This window comes from Panthera pardus, unplaced genomic scaffold, assembly GCF_024362965.1.
Source record: "Panthera pardus isolate Hobbes unplaced genomic scaffold, ASM2436296v1 HiC_scaffold_25, whole genome shotgun sequence".
NCBI classification, from domain to species: domain Eukaryota; kingdom Metazoa; phylum Chordata; class Mammalia; order Carnivora; family Felidae; genus Panthera; species Panthera pardus.
In genome coordinates this window covers 43,817,591-43,842,117 of record NW_026526821.1, presented here as the reverse complement: position 1 = coordinate 43,842,117, position 24,527 = coordinate 43,817,591, and the positions used below count along the sequence as shown (strand labels likewise).

Below are 24,527 nucleotides of genomic sequence, written 5' to 3'. Positions count from 1 at the left end.
TGCCCCTCCACCTCCTCAGAGCTGCTCTCTTCCTCTCACTTTTGAGGTCTCATTGTAAAACTCTTCAGTTGAGTCTGGGAGACTCCTGATGGCTTCTTACTACATGACTGTTCTGCTTAAGTTAACTAGAGTCTGTTTCTCTTGTTTGCCACCAAAGAACCCTAGCTGCTGATAGGCAAGTGCAGTAGCAGAGAGAGGCTTGCTTTTTTCCTGTTATGGGCATGTTTTGGTTAATCCTTATTTAGCAGATCATGGAGTGTAGTTGATCATTATGATAATGGTGGCCAGTGAGTCTGTGCCCCTTTGCAATGGGACACTGCTGCCCCTCCCATCAAGACTCCATCCTTGGGGTCTATTTCTCTATCCCTCTGGAATTGGGGCTGTTTTTATGACTTGTTTTGATCAATAGCACTTGGTGGATGTGAAGTTGCGTAGATTCATGAGGCTGGGCCTTACAGGGCCTCACAGCTTCCACTTTCACCTTCTTGGAACCCTGAGACCACCATGTTGTGAGGAAGCCCAGACCAGCCTACTGAAGGATTACAGGCCACTTGGAGGAGAACCAAAGTGTCCTGCTAACCTCCAGAGAGTGAGGGTATCTCAGGCTCTTGAGGCCTGGCCTTGTCATCAGATGATCTCTGCCACATACATGAGCCCAAGTGAGATCAGCAGAAGAACTGCCCAGACTGATGACCCACAGAAAGGTGAGAAATAATAAATGGTATTAAGTCACCAGGGTTTCAAGTGGTTTATTACACAGCAGTAGACAACTGATCAATGCGGAAAGAAAAGGAGCACAGGGCCCTGCAGCTTTTGAAACACTCTAGTAACTATAACAGAAACATCATGTACCAGGCTAAAAGTGGGTGTATGTATGTGTAGGGAAGGAAGACTGAAGTTGAAATGGACTCTAACTATATAAGAAGCAGTCAGACTTTACTGCTCGCATGTGCTCCTGGAAGAGGGGGCCGGCCAGCTGACAAAACAACTGAGCTCCTGGCTCAGCATGGGAGGTGATGGGGCAGAGGTCAGAGGCCCTGGCAATACCAGGAGGCATGAGACTTGGATTTTAGTCCTGGCCCTGCTGCCGCCTGGCTTGGAGAAGCCAACTCCAGTTTCTTCATCCCCCAAATGGGCCTAATAATACCTTCCTTGCCTACTTCACAAACTTTAAAGAGTAGATGAGATAATGAATGCAAAAGCCCTAAACAAACTTAAGGGCCAGCTAATCATGCAACATCAAGAAGCCACTGGGTCCTAATATTCTCAGAATATTAGCATATGTGCAAACAATTGCCAATCACACCATTATAAGGGCTTCTGCCAGTGTATGGGAGGCCAATTCTCCTGGGGATGTTCCATGGCAAAAGCATGACCTTATTGGTATATATTTATAATGAGCTTCCACCATTAGAGTACCTGGAAAATGTCTAATGTCCATGCTGGTCACATGGTCAGCCTTGAAATTTCTATCTTGCTTCCTCCAAACCAAGAGCAACACCTTAGCCCCACTGTTCATGAGACTGTACTGAGGGTCTCTAAATCTCTTCCTCACATGACTGTTAGCCATGCCCTCCATTAAATTCATTCCTCTTCCTTCCTGCCCCCAAAGCCAAAGTTTCCCTTTATAACTACTTACTAGCTATTGATAGATCTGGATTTCTCTTCCAATCCATTCTAAGTTCTCTTTAGCCTCCTTTGACCACTGTCTTTTCCTGCTCCTGGCTCCATGGTCTGCTCAGCCTGATAGCAGCCCCATCTCTTTTAGAAACCAGAAAATGGCCACACCTTATTCAGAACCTTGTCCTTCCTTAGCTCATCCTTCTACTCTACCCCAACAGGGCAGTTATATGATTTCCTAAGTTTCTCCTGTCAGGGTTGCAATGGATCTCAAATGTTAGGAGAGAAAGAAGGCACAGAAATGGCCAACCCACAGTTCTTTAATAACACTCCACTGCATCACCACCCTCACTGCCACACATCCATTATTTGGAGTTTAAAGTTCTGGCCTCTGCAGTCCAGTTAAAAAATTCACTCAACCTGGCCTGTACAGGTATCTACATGGGGTTTCTCCAATCTCCCGATGAGAAAATGCTACATTTAACTTTATGTCTCTTTCCACTGAAACTGCTCCCTCATTTGCAAACACAGCAGTTTTAAAACATGGCTCTAAAATTTATGATTCTCCCTTCATGGAGAGAGAGTAGGAGAGTATTTCTCCTTCCTTTGAGTCTAGATGGGCTTGTGACTGCTTGGAGCAATAAAGAAAAGCAGAAATGATGCTGTGTGACTTCCAAGACTGGATCCCAAAAAAGGCCATGCAGCTTCTGCCTTGTGCACTGGAACACCAGCACTGGGAGTCTGCCCTGCCCTGAAGAAGCTCAACCATGTCAAGCCACCATTTTGTGAGGAAGCCCAGCCACATGGAGAAGCTGCGGTGAATGCTCCAGTCCTAAACTTTAAGTCTTTCCATCTCAGGCACCAGACATGAGAGCAAAGGAGCCTTTGGATGATTCCAACCCCCACCACCAGCACTGAAATCTTCCCAGGTAAGACCTTAGACATTGTGAAGCAGAGCCGAGTTATCCCTGGCAGGCTCTGCCTGAATTCATTAAGTATAATAAAATGGTTGTTTCAGCGGCTAATTTTGTGGGTAATTTGTTAAACAGCAATTGTAACTGGTGTGGCAAGTTATAGTACAAAAAAGCATGTATATAACAGAGTGGTATTCTGAAATTCCTCTTGTGATACAGGCAGAGTCTCTGGGGGCATCTTAGGGGAAGGAATCTAGCCTCTCAGCTAAACATCTGAACTGTGGTGGGGGGTTGAACTTGAGTGTCAGCGCCTAAAAAAGGAAGATGGCTATCTCGCTCTAGCATGCACTCCCTGGTAAGACCACTGATACCCCCAAAATAAGATTCAGCTTGGCAATGTTTTCAAATTACGAGGTGAGATCACTTTGAGGGTTTGGCTTTGACCCACTTGGGAGGGCAATGAGAGGAGACCCTGTATGCTTCTGTTTTTCAAGGCCTCTTTTAGTTTGACCCAGCAAACATAAAATTCAAAAATCTCTACAGAAGAGACTACTTTGTACTTGGGAAAGAGTTTGAACATTGTGAGCCTCTCTTAGGGTGAAAAATGCCACAAGAACTCACAGGTTTCCCTTTTAATTACAGATAATACTCATGGCTTAAAAAAATCTGGTAAAACAAGAAAACTAAAACATGGTTTGGGCATATGTGGTAAGATAGAAAAATCAGTTTATCAGTGAAAAATCAAGTAAAGAGGCAATAACTGTACAGACCAATGAGGCCACAAACTACTCTGCTCAATTACCCAGTAGACTTACAGCAAAGAGGGATCCCAGAGGCTGCCTCCTCTGGGTAACTGTTCCAGCCAGTTCAAATTGGGTCTGAATTCTTGGGAGTAGTTTGAACCATAATTGCTTGATCCTAATGTATCAGTAGGATACAAGGGTACCAAATAGCATCTGGTAAAACCACTTCCTTCGTCTTCTCCTAGAGATCTGCAGGAAGTAATCCCACTGTCACAGGTTTCTGGGTGCCCCAATATCCTGTGTTTCTCTCTTGACCCTCTCTCACCTCTGTAGTAAGTCCTTTCATTAAAGTCTCTTACATCAGTTAAGATGGATTCTAATTCCTGACTGATGCTAAACCTTTGGTCGATGTAGAGTTTAGAAAGCCAGATAGTCTTTCTGACAAGATTCTCCATGAGCTTCCATATCATTGAGCCTCCTGGTTCTTTAAAAAGAAATGTCCTGCAGATTGGACAATTTATCACTTAGGTATTATCTTCAGCTGCTGGAGAGAAGAAAGAAAAAGAAGCAACGGCTCAAAGGATTGGCAAACTTTGTCTCAAAGGGCCAGAAAAATAGTAAATCTTTCAGTCTATGGGACAGAGTCTCTGTCACAAGTACTCATCTCTGCCATTGCGATGTAAAAGCAGTCATGGACAATACATTTTTAAAAATGCATGTGGCTGTGTTCCCATAAGACTACTTACAAAAACAGGCAGCCAGCCCATGGGCTGTAGTTTTCCAACACTTGGCTTAGACAAATTAGTAGTTTGTTTGTTTGTTTGTTTGTTTGTTTGTTTCATGTAATAAGAAGGTATGAGGTGTGTGGTTCTGGTGACACTTCAGCAAGTTGCTAGCTGATGCTGCAGTCATCTGAAGGCTCAACTGGGGGTAGAAGGATCTACTTCCAAAGTGGTTCCTTCACATGACTGGCAAGTTAGTGTCAGAGTCAATTCCTCTCCTTGTGGAGATCTCCATGGGCTGCTTGAGTGTCCTTGTAACATGGTGCCTGGATTCCTCCAAAGCAAGCAATCTAAGAAAACAAGGTTGGAGCTGCCAGGTCTTTTCTGATCTACCCCTGTAGCCCCTATCGTTAATTTTGCTGTGTTCTACTGCTCACAGGGGCCAATTCTGATTCAATGAAAGAGGGGACTACACAAGAGCCTGGAAGCCAGGAGGTGATGAAACTGGAGGGCCATCACTGAAGCTCACTACCACACCACTTGAAAGGCTGCATTGCTACAGTGCATGCCTCACACCTGGACAGCAAACAAAAGGAAAGGCAGACAGGGCTCCAACATCTCTGGAGGGGAGGACTTTCTGTGTGCCAGACTCCCCTTGAGATACTTTCTAACCACAATTAAGCCCAAGCCTGCAGTCTCTTGACATCTCTGATGAAAGCTGGAAAAACCCAGAAGGAAGGTCCCTCTACCTTGTGGAGTTGACCAAGATTAAGATGCTCTGACGGCCCAAGACTAAGTGAAGTAACAGCTTTGAGAGGCATCTTTGGCCACAGACTGCTAATGCCTGTGTGGCCTCTGGCCTCTGCCATGAACCAGACTGATCCTGGAAGGCCTGGCTCCTCAGACTTTCCCCACTTTGATGCTCAGAACAACCTTGACTCCATTTCCGGAACCATCGTTAGGCAACAAACAACTATTAGACCCATGAGACCAGTAGTTCTCAATCCCACCTGCCATTCCAAACACCTTGAGAGCTTTTAAACATTCTCAGTCCAGACCTATTGAGTCAGCATCTGTGGAAGTAGGGCCCAGGCATCCACAATTTTTAAATGATTCTGATGTGCTGTCCAACTTAAGAGCCTCCAGCACAAACACCACATCCCTTTCAGTGCAGCTAGAGACAGAACCAGATGTTTTGGCAGCTACATCGCACTTCCAACCCATTGGTAGCTTGTGGTTTGCTAAGCCCCAAATTCATTTTCACAAAAACTGTTCTTCACTCAGGTCCTGCCTACTCTATATTTTGCAAGTTTTCTGTTACCCAAATATCATGTAATTGTATTTAACTCAAAGTGAGCTCTACATGTTGGCATCACTTGAGGCTCTCCTTTCAACTCTGTGGAATCTGCCATTTGATGAGCTTGACTTCATCCAAGACATTGATAAGTGTACTGTCTGGAGCCCAGCCTTATGGCATTCAGCAAATTCTTATGGAGAATTTATCTGCCACAAACCTCCCGGAGCATTCCTACCCTCCATGAGTTCTCAAACATTAATAACAGCTTCCCTAGGGTCATAACTCATCTGTACACCCCATGATGGCATCTTTGGTCTGCCCTTATATACTCTTATATACTTGACATATTCCTGGTCTACCTACATAAATTGTTCTAGAAGACCGGTCATTGTTCTTCTGGAGAAGACAGACACAGAACAGGAACTGAGTGGTTCTGCCTCTTCTGGAACCAGGCTGCCTCATTCAAATCCTCTCTCTTCCTCTTAGTAGCCATGTGTCCTTGGGCAAGTTACTAACTGGCTCCTATGCCTCAGTTGTCTCATCTGTGAAATGGGGATTCCTCATAGGACTTACCCACCTCCTAGGGTTATTGTAAGTATTAAATGTGTGAGTATATGAGAACTGCTTTGAAGAGCAGCTGGTAAATCATCACTGTTGATGCCACTGTTACTATTATTATCACACTTATTCCTCCAGTCTAGTAACTTTGGGGGCGAGGGGCTGAATAGATATTTAATTTCTTTCCTTCCATTTGCCTTAGTTTTTAATTACTCTTCCTTCTTTACTTTCTTAGGATGGAAGCTTAGGCCATTAATTTCAGCTCTTTCTTCTATTCTATTATATGAATTTTAATGCTATAAATTTCCCTCTAAGCACTGCTTTTGCTTCATCCCACAAATTTTAAGAAGCTGTATGTTCATTTTCATTTAATTAAAAACATTTTTAAACTTCTGTTAAGACTCTTCTTTGACCAATGAATTCTTTAGAAGTATGTAGTTTAGGGGCACCTGGGTGGCTCAGTCAGCTGGGTGTCTGACTTCAGCCCAGGTCATAATCTCGCAGTCAGTGAGTTAGAGCACTGCATAGGTTCAGAGCCTGGAGCCTGCTTCAGATTCTGTGTCTCCCTCTTTCTCTCTGCTACCCCCTCCCCCACTCACGCTCTGTCTCTGTCTCTGTCTCTCTCTCTCAAAAATTGAATAAACATTTAAAAAAATTTTAAAGAAGTATGTAGTTTAATATCCAAATATTTGGGGATTTCCTAAATATTTTTGTTACTGGTTTCTAGTCTAATGCCATTGTGGTCTGGCAAATGATTGTGTATGGTTGCTAATCTTTTAAAGTTGTTAGTGTTTCATGACCCAGAATGTGGTCTATCTTGGTGAGCTTAAGAAAAATGTGTACTCTGCTGTTGGTAGATGGAGTGTTCTATAAATGTCAATTAGATCAAGTTGATTGATAGTGCTGTTCAAGTCAACTCTATCCTTATTGATTTTCTGCCTGCTTGATCTATCAATTACTGACAGGGGGATATTGAAGTCTCCAACTACAATAGTGGATTTGTCTATTTCTCTTTTTAGCTCTATCAATTTTTGCCTGACATATTTTGATGATCTGTTGTTAGGTACATACATTGTTACGTCTTTCTGGAGAACTGACCCATTTATCATGATGTAGTACCCCTCTTTATCCTTGTTAATCATTTTCCTTGTTCTGATGCGTTCTCTGTCTGAAATTAATATAGCTGCTCTAGCTTTCTCTTGATTACTATTAGCATGGTCCATCCCTCTCTATCCCTTTATTTCTAACCTATCAGTCTTTATTTTGAAAATAGTTTTCTTATAGAAAACATATAGTAGTTGCCCTATAGGTTAAAATACACATTTCAGAGAGTTTTCTGACTGGTGAACTTGTGGCAGTGTGGGGGCCAGGGGGACATGAGAGCTCTGTGTCCTTTCTCCATGCCTGCCTGCCCTATGCACCTCTCCATGCCTGCCCCTATGTTGTTTCTGAGTTATATCCTTTTATAACAAACCAGCAATCTAGTTAAGTAAGAAAGCAAGTAATAAAATGTACATTTTTACCAATCTAAGTTCACCATCAAAAAACACTATTCTGTTCCTCTTGTAGTTCAGGTACGCTGTAACAGATTTTTCTCCCCCCCCCTCCCCCCCCCTGCCTGCCCCCAACATGTTTGGTGACATTGCTATTGTTCCTTTCACTTATCCATATGCTGTGATGACCAAATACATTTTTACCATTGTTACTTTAGACAGTTACCTTTGTGATCTCTTAGAGACCAGACTAGAACCTTTAGATTTGTTTCCAATGCCAGCAGTCCTGTTTTAAAGAGGGAGGAGACACAAATGCTCCCTCAAATAGAAAACTAGTCCTAATCCTTCTGGAAAGCGGACTTCCATTAAACATCTAAAGAACACCTTATTACGTAGAACACTGTGCTGGGCACCCCAGGCCATCAGATAATCACAGAACTCAGATGTCAGCCACTCTGGCTCCCATATCTTACAGATGAGGAAACTATGCCACAGTGGGGTAGTGCTCTTCTAGTCTGGAAGAAAAAGAAGCTACAGAAAGGCAGCCTGATCCTAGACTGAATCCAGTACTGAAAGGTAAAATGTAGCAACAGAGGACATTAATGGGTCATTCAACAAAATTAGAATAAGTACATTAAAGAACATTAAACTGAGGTTGTGTATATCTATATGTATATATTTAGGTAATGTGTATGTTTATGTATTTGGGCAGGGAGAAATGATAAAGCAAATGGGGCAAAATGTTAGCAGTAAGCAAATTTGGATAAAGGATATATGGGTTCTTTGCACTATTCTTTGCACTATTCTTGCAACTTTTCCATAAGTTTAAATTATTTCCAAATAAAAGGCTTAAAAAGTAATCCTTTAAACCACATAATAAAATAATAGGTTGCAATTCTACATTCCTGGAAATCCAGGGATTTTTTTTTCCTTCATATTTTTAGTCTCTCCGTATCACTGGCCCCAAAATGCCAAAATATAGTGTATTTACTTTTTGTTAATATACACTGCTTTTCAGAGAGGTGATCTTACTAAAATGCGTAACTGCCATCTTGGGAAGGAAGGGCATCTGGAATAAGGTATGTCGGGGGGAACCAACCCCACTCTATTCAAAGGTGAATGGTTGCCGGGGTTGAACACAATTATGCCTGAGGCCTTGTTCTCAATCAAAGCACAGCTTAGTTTGGTTCTCTCTGGGACTACCCCCTGGGCAGGGAGGGCCTCTTCTTTCCCTGTCCTTATTTGGATACATCCCATCTTGAGGAAGTAGGGAGAGACGTGGAAAGAACATTGCTTTGCTGTCAGTTATCAGTGTGGAATTTCTGTTTTCCTTTTGAGCAGCAATACTTGCATCGATGTATGCCAAAGAGTAACCCAAAAATTGAAGTCAGCAGGATGCCCGCAGAGACCCAGCAGGCTTCTCTTATGCCCTCTTGCTCCCTGATCTGATCCCAGCCCATAACTTTCAGAACCCAAGTCTAGGGCCCAGAGTTTGCAGGGAAAGCAAGCAAAAGCCCCCTACTCCCAACCCTGTCCTCTCTTCTGCTGCCAACCATCAGTGGAGCAGCTGCCATCTTGCTGTACCTGTCCCCTGACATAACAGCCTTGAGTCTCACATGCAAGAGGCACAGCCACCTTACAGACAAGAAAGAGACTCAGAGGTAAAAAGGCTGAGAAACTGCATAGGATGAGAAGCCAGACTTGGGGCTTCTGACCAATGCATATTGTTCTTTCTGCTCAATCTGCTTCAAATGCCACCCCCTAGGCCACCAGGGGCTTTTCCCATATCCCATACAGAGCCTCTGGGGGTGAGGAGCACCCATTCATTATACCACAAATAAGGCAAAGCCTGCCTCTGTGCCTGGCCCAAGAAGAGACAAGACCCTGAGACCAAAGCCCATTTCTTCTCAATACCACACCAAATGGTTCAGAGCTTAGAGTGCTGGTGCTGCCCTCAGGATACCACCCAGACCACCAACCAACCTTCCCTGGAAATCCCCCTCAAATGTCACTTCCCCAGATGTTCTGGAATGCTTGCTCAGCCATCCTCAGAGGACTTTGTTGCTCAATGTACTGAAGCACTCATCACCGTGCTCTGGTCTCCATCTGCCTGTCTGTCTTCTCAGCAGATTGTGTATCCTGGGGTCAGGGCTCAGTTACATTTGTCTGCATGTGCCCAGCAGCTAGTACAGTAGTTGACAGACTGCTGAGTGAATGAACAAATGAAAAAGTAGTGAGTCCCAACAGGATCCCTAGGTTCAAGCCATGGCTGCATCACTATTTCTTTGCTCTCAAGCAAGTCAGTTTCCTCTTGGTGACCTCATTTACATAATGGTGATAATTCTTCTCTGGTTCTAGCACAGAACTGTTCAGCACAGGGGTCATGTCTGCAAAAGCATCAAAGAGATGTGGATCCTACTAACTACCTCACCCATAGGCCAATAGAGATGCTTCACCTGTAGATCCCCCCAACTGGCCCACTGGCACCCCAATGTTCTGCACACCTCACTCACATAACCCCTCCTCCACGGACAGCTCCCTGTGTAGTTACCAAGGGCAGCAACAAGTACAAGCCTCTGTAGACAGCCAGGGATCATGCACAGAAAGTTGGCCAACTCTGCAGGATCAGGAGATATCACACAAACCTGGTGTTCAGCTCTGCCCTCGGAAGGCATATGGGAGGCTGTCAGCACCTGGCCTGGTTATGCAGTTTGTTGGGATGCAATTGTTCATAGTTATCTCTTACAATCCTTTGTATTTCTGTGGTATCAACTGCAAGGTCTCTCACTTCTGATTTTACTTATTTGAGTCCTCTTTTTTTGTTTTTTGTTTTGTTTAATGATTTGTCAATATTGTTTATCTTTTCAAAAAAATAGCTTTTAGTTTCATTGATCTTTTCTATTGTTTTTCCAGTCTCTATTTCATTTATTTCTGCTCTGATCTTTGTTATTTCCTTTTTTTTCTGCTTTGAACTTAGTTTGTTCTTTTTCTACCCAGACTGAATCATGAAGAAATATAAAATTTGAATAAACCAATTACTAGTAAGGAGACTGAATCAGTAGTTAAAAACCTCCACAAAAATAAAAGGCCAAGGACCTGATGGCTTTATGGGTGAACTCTACCAAACATTTTTAAAATGTTTTATTTATTTTTGAGAGAGTGAAAGTAGGGAGGAGCAGAGAGAGAGGAACAGAGGATCTGAAGCAGGCTCTGTGCTGACAGCATTAGCGAGCCCAATGTGGGGCTTGAACTCACTAACCGCGAGATCATGACCTGAGCCAAAGTCAAACGCTTAATCAACTGAGCCACCCAGGTGCCCCTGTACTCTACCAAACATTTAAAGAAGATTTAACAATCCTTCTTGTACTCTTCCAAAAACTGAAGAGGAGGGAACACTTCCAAACTCATACTATGAGGCTAGCATTACCCTGATACCAGAGCCAGACAAGGACACTACAAGAAAATTATAAGCCAATATCCCTGATGAATATAGACACAAAAATACTCAACGATATACTAGCAAATGGAATTCATCAACACATTACAAGGATAATACCCATGATCGAGTTGGATTTATCCCTGGGATTCAAGGATAGTTACAACATATGCAAATCAGTGATACATTAACAGAATGAGGGATAAAGTCATATAATCACCTCAATAGGTGTAGAAAAGAATTTGACAAAACTTAACATCCTTTCATGATAAAAACTCAATAAATCACGTAAATAAGAAATGTACTTCAACATAATAAAGCCCAAATATACAAGCTCATAGCTAAAATTAGACCAATGGTCAAAACCAATCAGGAACAAGACAAACATGCCCACTATTCCCATTTCTATTCAACACAGTCCTTGAAGTCCTAGCCAGAAAAAAATAGGCAAGAAAAAGAAATAAAAGATATCCAAACTGGAAAGGAAGAGGTAAAATTATCTGTTTGCAGATGACATGATCATATATATATATATATATATATATATATATATATATATATATATATATATATCTCTATGAAAACTCTACCAAGAAACTGTTAGAATAAACAAATTCAGTTAAGTTGCAGCATGCAAAATCAGTATATAAAAATAATTTGCATTTCTTTTTTTATTTTGAGAGAGTGTGTGAGAAGGGGAAAATGGCAGAAGGGGGGTGGGTAGAGAGAAAGAGATATTGACTGACTCTTAAGCAGTCTTCACAGTCAGCATGTAGAATGCAGGGCTCAATCCCACAACCCTGGGATCATGGCCTGGGCCAAAATTAAGAGTTGGACACTCTACCGACTGAGCTACCCTGGCACCCCCATTTGTACTTCAGTACACTAACAACAAATTATTTGAAAGAGAAATTAAGAAAATAACCCCATTTACAACAGCATCAAAAATAGAAAATACTTAGGAATAAATTTAACCTATACATGGAAAAATATAAGACACTGATAAAAGAAATTGAGGAAGACACAAATAAATTAATAGATATTCCATGCTCATGGATTGGAGAAATTAATATTATTAAAATATCCATATTATTCAAATTGATCTACAGATTTAATGCAATCTCTATCAAAATTTAATTGGCATTTTTCACAGAAATAGAAAAAACAATCCTAAAATTCATATGGAACCACCAAAAACCCCAAACAGCCAAACTAATCTGAAGAAAGAAAACAGCTGAAGCATCACACATCCTGATTTCAAACTGTATTACAAAGCTATGGTAATCAAAACAGTATGGTACTGGCATGAAAACAGACATGGAGATCAAAAGAACAGAAAGCCCAGATACAAACCTACATAAGTCAACTAATATTTGACAAGTGTGCCAAGAACACACAAAGGGAAAATGATAGTCTCTTCAATAAATGGTGCTAGGAAAACTGGACAGCCACAAGCCAAAGAATGAAAGTGAACCCCTATCTTACACTACTCGCAGAAGTAACTCAAAGTGGAATGAAGATCTGAGTCTAAGATCTGAGTCATACAACTCCTAGCATAAGGGGCACCTGGGTAGATCAGTCGGTTGAGCATCTGACTTTGGCTCAGGTCATGATCTCACAGTTCATGAGTTTGAGCCCTACTTTGGGCTCTAAGCTGTCAGCACAGAGCCTGGAGCCTGCTTTGGACTGTGTGTCTCCCTCTTTCTCTCTGCCCCTCCCCCATTCATGCTCTGTCTCTCTTTCTCTCTCTCAAAAATAAATAAACATCAAAAAAAATTAAAAAGAAAAACAACTCCTAGCATAAAACATAGGAAAAAAACTTTCTTGACCTTGGCAATGATTTCTCCAAAATCACAAACAACAAAAACAAAAACAAGTGGGACTAAATCAGTGACTATAAAGATTCTGCACAGCAAAAGAAACAGTTACCAAAATGAAACGGCAAACTTATAGAAGAAAATGTTTGTAAACTATATATGTGATAAGCAGTTAAATCCAAAACATAAAGAACTTTATACATGTCAAAAAAAAAATAGCAAAAATGATGATGAGGATAATGATGATGATGATAACAATACTAACAACCTGATTTATGGGCAGGGGAGCTGAATGGACATTTCTCTAAAGAAAATATACAAATGGCCAACAGGCACATGAAAAGAGGCTCAACATCACTAGTCATCAGAGAAATGCAAATCAAAACTACAATGAGATATCACTGTGAGGGTAGCTAATATCAAAAAGACAAGAGATAGCAAGTGCTGGTGAGGATGTGGAGAAAAGGGAACCCTTGTTCACTGTCCATGGGGATGTAAATTGGTGCAGCCATTATACAGAAAACAGTATGGAGGCTCCTCAAAACATTAAAAATAAAACTACCACATGATCCATCAATCATACTTCTGGGTATATAAGCGATGGAAACAAAATCAGTATCTTAAAGAGACACCAACATTCCCATATTCATTGCAGCATAATTCACAAAAGTTAAGATATGAAAACAAGCTACGTGTCTGTTGATGAATACATGGATAAATAAAATGTGGCATTTTTATTTTATTATATTTTTAATTTTAGAAAGAGAGAGAGCACATGAGTGGGGCAGAGGGAGAGACAGAATCTTAAGCAGGCTCCACGCTCAGCAGAGAGCCCCACGTGGGACTGAGCCGAAATCAAGAGTCAGATGCTCAGACTGAGCCACCCAGACACCCCTAAATTTATTTAATTTTAATTAATTTAGTGACATGTAACTAGGGGGCTACTAAATTGGACAGTGCAAGTCTAAAAGTTCTGATATTTGGGTAGAAACCAAGATACCTAGGGACACATGGGGTGTTACCATCTCTTCCTTTAAGTGAGTTTTAGGGGCACCTGGGTGGCTCAGTTGGTTAAGCATCTGACTTTGCTCAGGTCATGATTTCACAGTTCATGAGTTTTAGCCCCATGTTGAGCTCTGTGTTGACAGCTTGGAGCCTGGAGCCTGTTTCGGATTCTGTGTCTCCCTCTCTCTCTGCCCCTCACCCACTCACACTCTCTCTCTCTTAAAAATAAACATTAAAAAAATAAATAAAAATAAGGTGAGTTTTAGAAGAGGAAGAAGGTCCAGGCCTTCTCTGGTCTGCAACACCAGGGCAGCGAACACTTGAAATGCAGGACCTTGACTGGGGACTTCAAAGCAAAAGGGGAAAGGGGGCTCAGGTAAAACCATTACACAATGTACGTGACATAGGAAGGACTAGGAAAGAAAAATCCCCACAATTTTTCAAAGAAATTAACCCTGAGCTGGCAACAGCCCTGTGGCTTCAATCTCAGCACGCAGGCACAGTTGAGGGGGCTGCACATTTCACAGAGAAGGAAACCCTGAGACAGGGCGGCTGGGCCACGGCAGCAGGCTGTGGCATGGGGAAGGCAGGGGGAGCTGTGGGAGATGGCTGCCTGGAAGGGTTGCGGCCTTGGCCTTCATGGTGGGAAGGAGCCAGGAAACCCACACCAAGCCTTCATTCTCTCAGTCCTCAGAGCATCTGCTGATGCCTCCCCTGGTCCGAACTTGACAGGAAGCTGGAAGTAAGCACACATGGTCAGCCTCAGGGAAGAGCAGAGAGGGGTTCTGGACACAGACATCGCGAAGTGACGCGGCATGGATGAAATGAGTGGTAAGGAAAGGAGGGATGAGAACGATGTCAGGTGATGAGAACGGCGTGTCAGGAGGGCACCTTCATGTTGTCATGGCAGTGGCCGTCCATTGGGGTCTGCCAGCCTGGCTCTGAACCCTGACTCCACTACCTGCTCACGGACTGATCTGGGTTAGGTTCCTATGGGGTGACGACACTCATGGTCTCTGGTGTCTCTATACATCTTGTGAGCACAGGTGTTGACTATCTTTGCTTGACTATATTTCTGAGGATATTTAAGTAGCAAACAGCCTTGGAAGAGAGAGAGTGTATCTCTCTCCAGAGCAAAGGTCAGGCATCATAAAAGATTTGGGTTTTCTGGGTTCTTCTGTAGCATAACCCACTGTGTGTGAGGCGTCACCTGGCCCTCCTCGGTGTCATCTATGGAAGCTGGGGTGCAGGGAGTTGGCACAAATGCTGACACGAGCTCCCACTAGTGCTGTGAGCAACAAAGCTCAGCCCTGTCTTGGACTGGGGCCTCCTGTGTGCTGCCGGCACCCAGGAGACTTTGTGTGGCAGGCCAGCTGGCTACTGTGTCAACAGGGCAAGATCTCAAGCCCTTCGCAGCTCTTGACAGCTCACTTCTCTAAGTCTCAGTTGCCTCAGCTGCAAAATGGGAACAACAAAAGGGCTGTGGAGATTTCAAGTGTTGATATACATAAAGGACTTAGAATAGCTTTCAGTCTCAAACACACGCTCAAGTTAAGGTAGTGATTTTATCTAGTACTGTATGGCAAATGTTTCAAACTTCAAAAAGGAAAAGAAATATCATAAAAGGGGACTTGAAGCCCATGGTGGGGGAAGAGACAGACTTACTAGGGTCTCTGAGTGAACTGAAGTTTCAGAAGTCCTGAAATTACCTACAGAATTGATCATGGAACAGACGTACTACTTGTAACTCTGAAAAATAGTCTTCTGAAAAGAAAAGAGGGGAGAGAAGACCAAAAATGTCAAAAATCCCAGTTTCAAAAGACAGATTCCAGGCACAGCACACAGGCCAGTGAGATGCAGATTCCTGAAAACATTCTAGAATGAATGATGAAGCAGATGGTCTGTGAGCCTGTGGTAAAGAACACAGGGAACGCTAGAAGCCAGCACGAGTTCACAAGTAACGTGCTGTATGGTACTAATATTTTTTCTGACAGGATTACTGGGTTAACCACCAAAATACTGTTAAAACAGTGTAGCATGATTTCCGCAGAAAAGGGTGACATGGGATGGAGGAACGGGGGTTGAATATAAATAATGCAGCTACTGACCTGAAAGAAGGTTTCTAATGAAGGGCCAACTCTATCCCGTGCATTGGGGTTAGCCTAGACTTGGACAAAAACACAGAAAATAGGTCTGAAGATGACACAAAGCTGGGAGAAATAGCCAGCATACCATTTGAAATATTTCCACAGCCTAGCCCAATAGGAACAGAATTCAGTTCTTCATGTGGGTTCCTCACAGGCCAGACAGTGGCTACGGGAATTTAGTTAAAAAAACAAAAGCAAAAACAAAAATTAAAAAAAAAAAATGGGATTGGGGCACCTGGATGGTGCAGTTGATTAAGCATCCAACTCTTGATCTTGGCTTAGGTCATGATCTCACAGCTTGTGAGTTCAAGCCCCTCACTGGGCTCTGTGCTGATGGTGCAGAGCCTGCTTGGGATTCTGTCTCTCCTTCTCTCTGCCCCTCCCTCACTTGCATGTGCTCTCTCTCTCTCTCTCTCTCTCAAAATAAATAAACTTAAAAAAATTTAAAAACAACAACAACAACAACAGCAAGATTTTAGTTATTTGAAGGCTTGGTGAGAGCCAGAGACATGATGCAAGCCACTGAAAGAAAGCAGCTTCAGTCACAATGAGATGCATTATCACAGGGATGTGGCCTGGCATCCCAAGTGTGTGCCAGCATCCCAAGTGTGTGCCGCCATAAGGCACCATGCCCAATGCCTTGTGTACATCTTATTTAACCCTAACCATGCCCCAGACACACGGGAAGAGGATGAAGTTCAGAGAGCTGAAAGAACATGTACGCTGTGCCGAGATCATGGGGCACGTCCACTGCACAGCCAGGATGCAACTCCAAGTCTGGGCCACCCCTTGGCCTGTTGAGACCTCCACACTACTGTCCAGTGGCCTTGGTCACCCCACACCAGCAGAGCTGCACCCAGTCCTCCAGGCAGGTCACTGTCAAAGCTGTGCCACGTGAGAAACTGCAGAGGAACTAGAACAAGTCAGCCTGGAGAAAGAGGGAGACGGATGAAGCCTAAGTACATAATCACAACTTACCAGACCTCTGCGGGTCCTGTCCCTGCTCCCCACCTGTGTCTGTCCATGTCCCTCCACATGCCTCCTGTCTCCCTGAATCCAGCGCCACCGGCCTGCTTGAGCCCCCCTCTGCTGCACCTGATGGTTTGCCCTCCTCCATGGCGTGCCCCTTTCAGTTGGCCAACTCCACCCCATCCCCCAGACCTCAGCTCCCTTTGGGAGATGGCCACCTTAGACCCAGGCCTGGTCTGAGCCCACCCCCTGCTATAGGATGACGGCGGAATCTCTTTCAACAGACACCTCAGCACGTTTCCTGCTTGATGACAGAGCCTCTCATGCACCAAACCTTGGGGAAGATTCAAAAACAAGAAAAGTTATTTCAAGGGCCGCTACATATATGAACTATGTTATCAAAAATTGTTTAATAAATCTAAAATACCATCACTAATAGATACTTTGGTGATGGGAATTTAAGGTTTTGTTTTCCAGACCTCTACAAATTTAATGCACGTGTCGGCACCCCAGAAGAGGACAAAGACATTAGCAGGAGCAGCAGTGAGAGGCAGACCTGCCTCAAAATCGTGATTTTCCATCTTCTTCCTGCATATGATCAATGGGAGGCTCTACCTCTGATATTATTCCAGAACTTCCAAAATGAGGTTAACTCTACTCCTAAAAGAGCCAAATCAGTAATGAATTGCAAATCAAGAATTCTGTCAGTGCCTGGCTGAAAAAGGGCAAGAACTCTGATAAACCAGTTGGACAGAAAAGGTCACCTCCCTGGTTTGGGAGTGACTAAAACGGCAGCATGTCAGAGGAAACAGTGTGTTTGTGGAATGTTTGTTCCCTATGATCAACTCAATGTAATAGCGCTTTCTCCATCTGCCAGTGTGCACCCATCTCTGCAGGATGCAACTTGGTAGAGAAAATGCCTTCCTAAGGACCACCAACCATGAGGGGACGCTATGTCCAGCCCCAGGACATGCCTTTCTTTGGTCTATGCTGTGTGTCTCCCAAGAGCTTGGTCTCCTATAAAGTAAGCCATGAAAGGCAAGATGAAACGGACCCTGCTACCCAGTGTTATCAGACAGTGTTCTGTTTAAAGTACAGGCCTGCAGTCTGCCAAGCCTTCTCAGAGAAGCCATACAAGAGACGATTCTCCTCTCCCATCCCCATTCAAATGATGTGTTAATGGACCATAAAAAGCAAGCTTAAAAATAAGCAGAAAACAGGAGGAGATGTTAGGAGGGTGTAAAGACCGAGTTTTATACTCCACAAGAGGAACTGGACCCCAAATCTAATTTTAGCCATGAGTTCCACAGTAAGGGTTAGAAATGACCTTCAGAAACAGAGCAAAGGGGAGGGGAAAGGCAGAATTAACTTCTTTTTGGATGCAGCTGTGGGTTTCATGGGGATTCATCCTGAGCTTTCGGGTGTTTTTGTTGTTGTTGTTTTGCACAACCTTGGCCTGTGGTTAGACCCTATGGAGCCAGTCTTTAGTGTACATGCTGCTGCTTCTGTTTCTAGGAGCTTAAAGTGGACTTCAGGATGAGGGAAAACCTTCCTCCAATCCAGTGCTACCTACAGGTTCTGACAATCACTACATACTATCAGGGAGGAAAGATTTTTTAATTAAAATTCTCGCCACATGTAAGTAGGCTCAGAACTTCTGCCCAAATGCTGAACCGTCCTGACATCGACATCTACTTTTGAATCATGTTGGAAAGCGTTACCTTATATCAAGCCAGCATCTATGTTAATGCAACTTATACTTATTACTCCTATTTTGCTCCCGACCCAAGTATCTTGTTCATATCTTTCAAATATTCAGAGTTTTGTTTCTCCCCTTCGGTCCTTCTTCCTTTATGGTTTTCAGCAAACGACCCACATGACTCTGCTTATGCCCCAATTTGTCTATGTCCCTTTAAAATGAGATCCAGGAACTGAACTGTGGGCTCCAAGGGTCTTTATCATTTTCCCACCGTCCAGACGTCAAGTACATTAGCTATTCTATGTCATCCTCATTCCCCATTAGCACAAGGACAGGTTGCACCTGTTCAGCAAGCATTAATTGGTGGTGATAAAATGTTGTGGCAGAGAAATGTCTGACAAATGTGTTCAGCAAGTCCATGACCCTAAGCCAAGTTTACAAAACTGTAGTTTGGAGTAACTTTAAAGTGAATTTTAATTCATTCTGTAAAAGCCTATGTAGATAATTCAAACAGGAGAGCTTCTTGGACCTCACTGCCCATCCAACTGGGCATCCCATCCCTGACCAGGGATTTGCATCTGGAATGTAATGATTTCAAATCCAGAGTTTATTGCTATCATGGATTATCCCAGACCACCTGTATTGGTTCAGAGAAAGGCAGTCTGGCAAACCCCTTTCCAATTCCATATCCTTGTACTTGAATGCATATCAGAGGTGTAATTTGAGCTTTCTTTTCCTCACATTTTCTAACTATGTTTTTCTTTGAAGTAGACAACTGGGTCAGATTAGATAGGCTCAGTTATAAAGGTCACAGATAGAATTTCAGCATTACAAAAATGCCAAATAAAAATGTCTCCTTTACAGTTGGGCAAGAAGTATTTCAAAAGAGGATAACTCTGTATAAGCACTAAAATACTATAGATGTCATATAAATATATATTCCATATAATAATATATATGTAACTGCTAACATCATATAATGTCTAAAAACGACCAGTACAGCTGTGCCACTAATAACAGTAAAATTAGCTAAGAAACTCTTTGGCAGAATACAGTTCCTTCTTCACAGAACTGTGAGAATACTGGTTGGATATATGGACAACCATTCAGCTCCTGGAAAAGGGGCATCTGTGTGGTCCAACATGCTGTGGCCTTTCTCCACCTCCCAATGCTGGATAAATGAGAGATTGCAGCCACACTTAGTCTCCATCATTTGGCCATTCTTTTCCCTTCCCATGTTGGAGTAAAATGTCATCAACTACAAACTGCCACTGATAGGCTCTCACCATGGAATCAGAGGCCTGTGTGGGCCACTCAGGGAATGCCTCTTGCAACAGGGTTATTTAAAATTAATATGCACAGAGTGGGGTCAGACACATTGTATTTCTACAGATAAAATCATTAAGCAGAAACACAGCAGGATTTGTTTAATAATAAAGTGGTTTGTTGAGGTTTGGAATTTTATTATTTCTTTTTAGAAAAATGAGAAAATTTACAAGATGCAAAGGTCTTACACAATACATTATCACTAAAGTCTGTTCTCTGTACACCTTAACACGGGCCCTGGCTAAGGCGGTGTTGGGAAGAGCATGGACAGCATGAATTGCAGTTGCGACCCATCATGGACACGCAGAAATACACCACGGTGTGAAAGGAGGACTCGGTGACAAATAACGCTGGACCAGCCTGTTCCAAAAGCAAGCCAAGAACTCACAGGAACCAGCAAAGTCTTTCTGTGGGGGGAGCATGGGTGTCTGTCCTGTTGCAATACGCACGGGGTGTGCTCCCCTGCACTGCCAGCACCCACCTTTCTGTCAGACCACAGCAACAACAGAGAATGGTAACGTTCCTTTGGTGGTGGTGTTTGGTTTCATTCTGCTTTGTTTTTGCAGGGCTACTCAGGTTCCCTATTTCTTCTTTCTGTCTTCCTTTTCATGATTCAGTTCCAAATTCTTAAAGCAGTGTAGGTACTTAGCATCTTCCATGAATTTTTCAGGATCCAGTTCCACCCGATGATAATGCACTAAAAAGAACAAAGATAAGACACATTACAGGAAAAGGTGCCTTCAAATCCTATTTTAAAAATATTACCAAGCATAAAAAAAATAGCTGAAGATACCCTTTCAGTCCATACAATGACAACACCGTGACAGAGTTTCACTTTACTACGAAAAATCTGCCAAGCTGTCACATATAAATCCAAACACCTCATCAAAGTCTCCAATTTATTAGAACCTCATTCTTAGAGCTCAGAAAGACACTAAATACCTGGGAATTAACTCACTTCTAAATGGCCTTTGATCAAAGAGAAATCACAAGGCAAATTAGAAAATAGGTTAAAACGTGACTGTGAATGAAAATGCAACATATCACAATCTGTGATACTCCCTAAAGCAGCACTTAGAGGGAAATTCATAGCATTCAATGGCTACCTTAGAAAAGAAGATGTCACATCAATAATCTGAGTTTCCACCATAAGAAACTAAAAGAATAAGAGTAAACCCAAGGCAATAAGGAGTAGAATAGAAACTAATGAAATTTCAAGCAAAAACAAAAAATACATGGAAAGATCAATAAACCTGATAAACCTCTTGCCAGACTTACCAAGAAAAAAGAAGGCACAAATTATGAATATCAGGAATCAAAGAGGCAACATCACTACATGTTTTATAGACATTAAAAGGATAAAAAAGGACATACCATGGCGTAATTCCCACAAATTAGACGACACAGATGAAATGGACAAATTCTTTGAAAAAAGATACAAAACCTTATTTCCAAAAACTTTTAATAATGAGGGAGGCAGAGAGGAACCTAAATAAAGCACAGAGACAGGGAATAAGCTAAACACTTGCTTTTGGGATATTTTTAATGCTGCTCAAAGGATAATGGTAGGCTCTTCAGTATAAAATCTCCAAGTGCCTCAAGTTTTCTTCTGTAATTCTGAGGCTACAACAAAAACCAGCTGGTCTTGCCAAGATCTATGAAGCAGGCAATTGTCAACCAAGAGTCTAAACCCCAAACTTAACACAGCAGTTTCTATTCTCTCAGATCTAAATTCTAATTGGATGAACTTTGGTAAAAGCAGAAGATTCTGGTAATAGTGGGTTGCACAGTGATACCACATCTGTGAATATGCTTCTGGGTACACTCAGCACAGGTCACATTCTTAACAAAGGGTTGTATTATGAGCAGATGCCTCAATAGAATTAACAGCCTTCCATTCCTGCGCCCAGCTTGACATGGAGGCCCATGGGCCCACACCAGAAAGGCTAATTATAACTTCAGCTATGTTCTTCAGTTCTCTAGACCCACACAAGGAACTAAAATTTCCCCCAAGGCCTACCCTCACGCTCTAAAACCCACCAGTCATAGTGTTGCACTATTTCTAAGAGATCTCAAAGACCACAAAGGAATAGGGATTATACAATATAATTCCTGGGGACCATATTTAGTTGTATTTTTAAGTCAAGAAAAGCAGTCCATTTGCTCCTATATTTTAATCAAGATAGTAACCCAAACATAGGCACCTGGGTGTATTAAAGCCTCTTTCCTCATCTGCAATAGTAATAACTGAAATCCTGAAACTGGATCTCACATTGACCCTTGGGGAACTTCATCTTGGTGCAGATTAAAACCTTTGTTTTGAACTTAAAATGAGCTTTGGGACCCTGCTTTAATATATTATTCTTTTACAATTACTTCAGATAAATATCCTAGATGTTTTAAAGCTTTGAGATAATAAATTTATGCTTCCAATGTTTGATGTGCAGATGGAAATGATAAGGTTTACATAATGATAATGTTCACAATATTCCATTAGATGATGAAAGCAGTGGCATTATATATACAGTCTATCTTTAAGTACGTAAAATTAGAGAAAGATACAGAATTATCTGATTAAGAGAAATTGTTATAAAAGCATTATGTTAATAATGATTATCTTTGATGAGATGGCGGGTGACTTTTATTTTCTTTGAGCATTCTGGCATTTTAAAAAATTTTCTGTGATGAATGAGCATTAGTTCTATAATACAAAATGGCTTTCAAAAGAAATTTTACGAGGAAGACAATTTAGAACTTCTAGTTCCCTACCAGAGAATCACAGAACTAGAAAGGATCCTGAGAGGTTTCATGCCAGGGGTTCTCAAAGTTTACAGTAAACCACTTAGGCCTAGGGACTACATTAAGCACTGACCCTGAAGGATTTGAACTAAGAATTCCTTCAAGAATTAACTGTTCCAATACTGGAATACCCAACAGGTGCACCTAATCATAACATCAACATTAATATTATGAGTGATGAGCTCCCAAACTGCATGCAAGAGCCTTCTGGCCAAGCAGTAGACACTGTCCCACCTGAAAGACACTGCCCCCTGCCCCTCACAATACATGGATTGGTCAAATAGATGCCACTTTTACTTTCGATCTCACTTTTAACAAATGCTCCTTCTCATTTTCTTAAACATGACCAAGGAAAAACCTAGAGGCCAGGTTGCTGGCTGTCAAGTGGGAGTGGCTGGAGATCATAACACTCACACAGCTAGACATATGAAAAGGGAGGTGGGGAGGAGCTATCTGTGAGGTCCACCTGCCACATCAGAAGCACTGAGTGGAAGTCATGTGCAAACTGACAAACACAATTCTGCACAAGAGGGTGTCAAAATTTAGAAACCCTGGAGGAAGGGTAAGGTGCCTCCATATGAGAGCTCAACAGAGGATGGCATCTACTCCCTGTGAGTCAGGTGAGCTATCTCAGGGCAGACATGACCTGCAGGCTGGAGGCAACAGGCAGTAGTAAGCACCTGAGATAACAGCACCATAATTTCATAGCCTTGTGGAAAGAAGCTTCTGGAATGGTTCTCTTTTATTGCCTGCAAACATTGGGGGCAGTGGGGGATAATCCAGCACCAGAAGCAAGGAATTCCTCAACAGCCTGTTCGAGTCTCTCAAAGATGCTGATTTCCAGCCGATCTGCTTCTGGCTGTAGGCCATTCGAGCAACCACAGATGTAAGTGCTTGAGTTAAGATACACAGACCACAGACCTGCTCTCCAAACCACTGTCAAAAGAACCCAGATTTTATATATTTATTTCAGGCCACAGCTAGGAATCCAATCTGAATTCACTTACCTAGAAAAGAAAGGCTGTTCTATGAGAAAACATGGGTTGCTGAGAAGTCCACGTTATCAGAGAAGGATTCACTCTGACCTAGCATTTATTGTGATTCCAGTGAGCCTGCACTGAACTGTCAAGGTGAAGAATCTCTTCCTTTACTCGAGGCTGATGGTCCTGACCTGGTGATGTGTATAAGGGGCCGTGATCTGATTTCCCCATTAAGACAGGAAACCTTGGTGTGGTGTACTAAAGGAAGAAACTCCCAAAAGAAATTAGTTTTTAATTTGGGCTTAACTTCTACCCTATTTCTCACATATATTTGTACGTATTTAATCATGCCTGTCTTACAGAACTGGCAGTGATTCAGAATTTTCACTTGTCCAACTGAACTTTCTGCAATGACAGGGTTGTTCTACCTCAGCACCATCCAAGATAGCAACCGCTAGCCAGATGTGGCTACTGGGCACTTAAAATGTGGCTACTGTGACTAAGGAAATGAATTTTAAATTTTGCTTAATTTTAATTAATTTACACTTAAGTATCCATACATAGGTAGTACCTACTGCATCAGATGGCATATTTCTACGTTATCTGTAAGCTTAGCTCAACACTTCAGCAAAAAACAGAATCACTAACTGTGGCCAGCTTCTTGCCAATTTATTTTCTAATAAATGAAACTGAGGCGGAAGCTAGGTATGCAGAAAATCCAATTCTACTGCTGGTAAAGAAACATAATGTGCCTACTGTGCATCAGTGAGGAAGCAGTTCAGCCTCATGTATAGCAATGGCCAGAATAACACTAAGGTTTGGAAACAGTAACCTCCTCTAGGTTAGAAGAAAGAGAATGGGCAGAAAATAATCTCTGACAAAAGACTGCTTAAAATTTCCCAAACGTATTGAAAGACAAACATTTACCAGTTCAAGAAGCTCAGAAAAGTCAAAGCAGTCATCAGAGTGAGACTCAGATGTAATACAGATGTTGGAATTATC

General features: G+C 42.3%; 1 protein-coding gene across 2 annotated transcripts in view; it reads right to left on the bottom strand.

Moving 5' to 3' along the window:
- Positions 1-19,842: 19,842 nt before the first annotated feature.
- The window catches only part of DTD1 (D-aminoacyl-tRNA deacylase 1), a 196,013-nt gene continuing 191,328 nt past the window's right edge, over positions 19,843-24,527 (bottom strand). For both annotated transcript variants that reach the window (XR_002083772.2, XM_019462413.2), the window contains one exon: positions 19,843-20,443. The gene's annotated coding sequence lies outside the window, so the exon portion shown is untranslated. The remainder of the gene's footprint in view (positions 20,444-24,527) is intronic.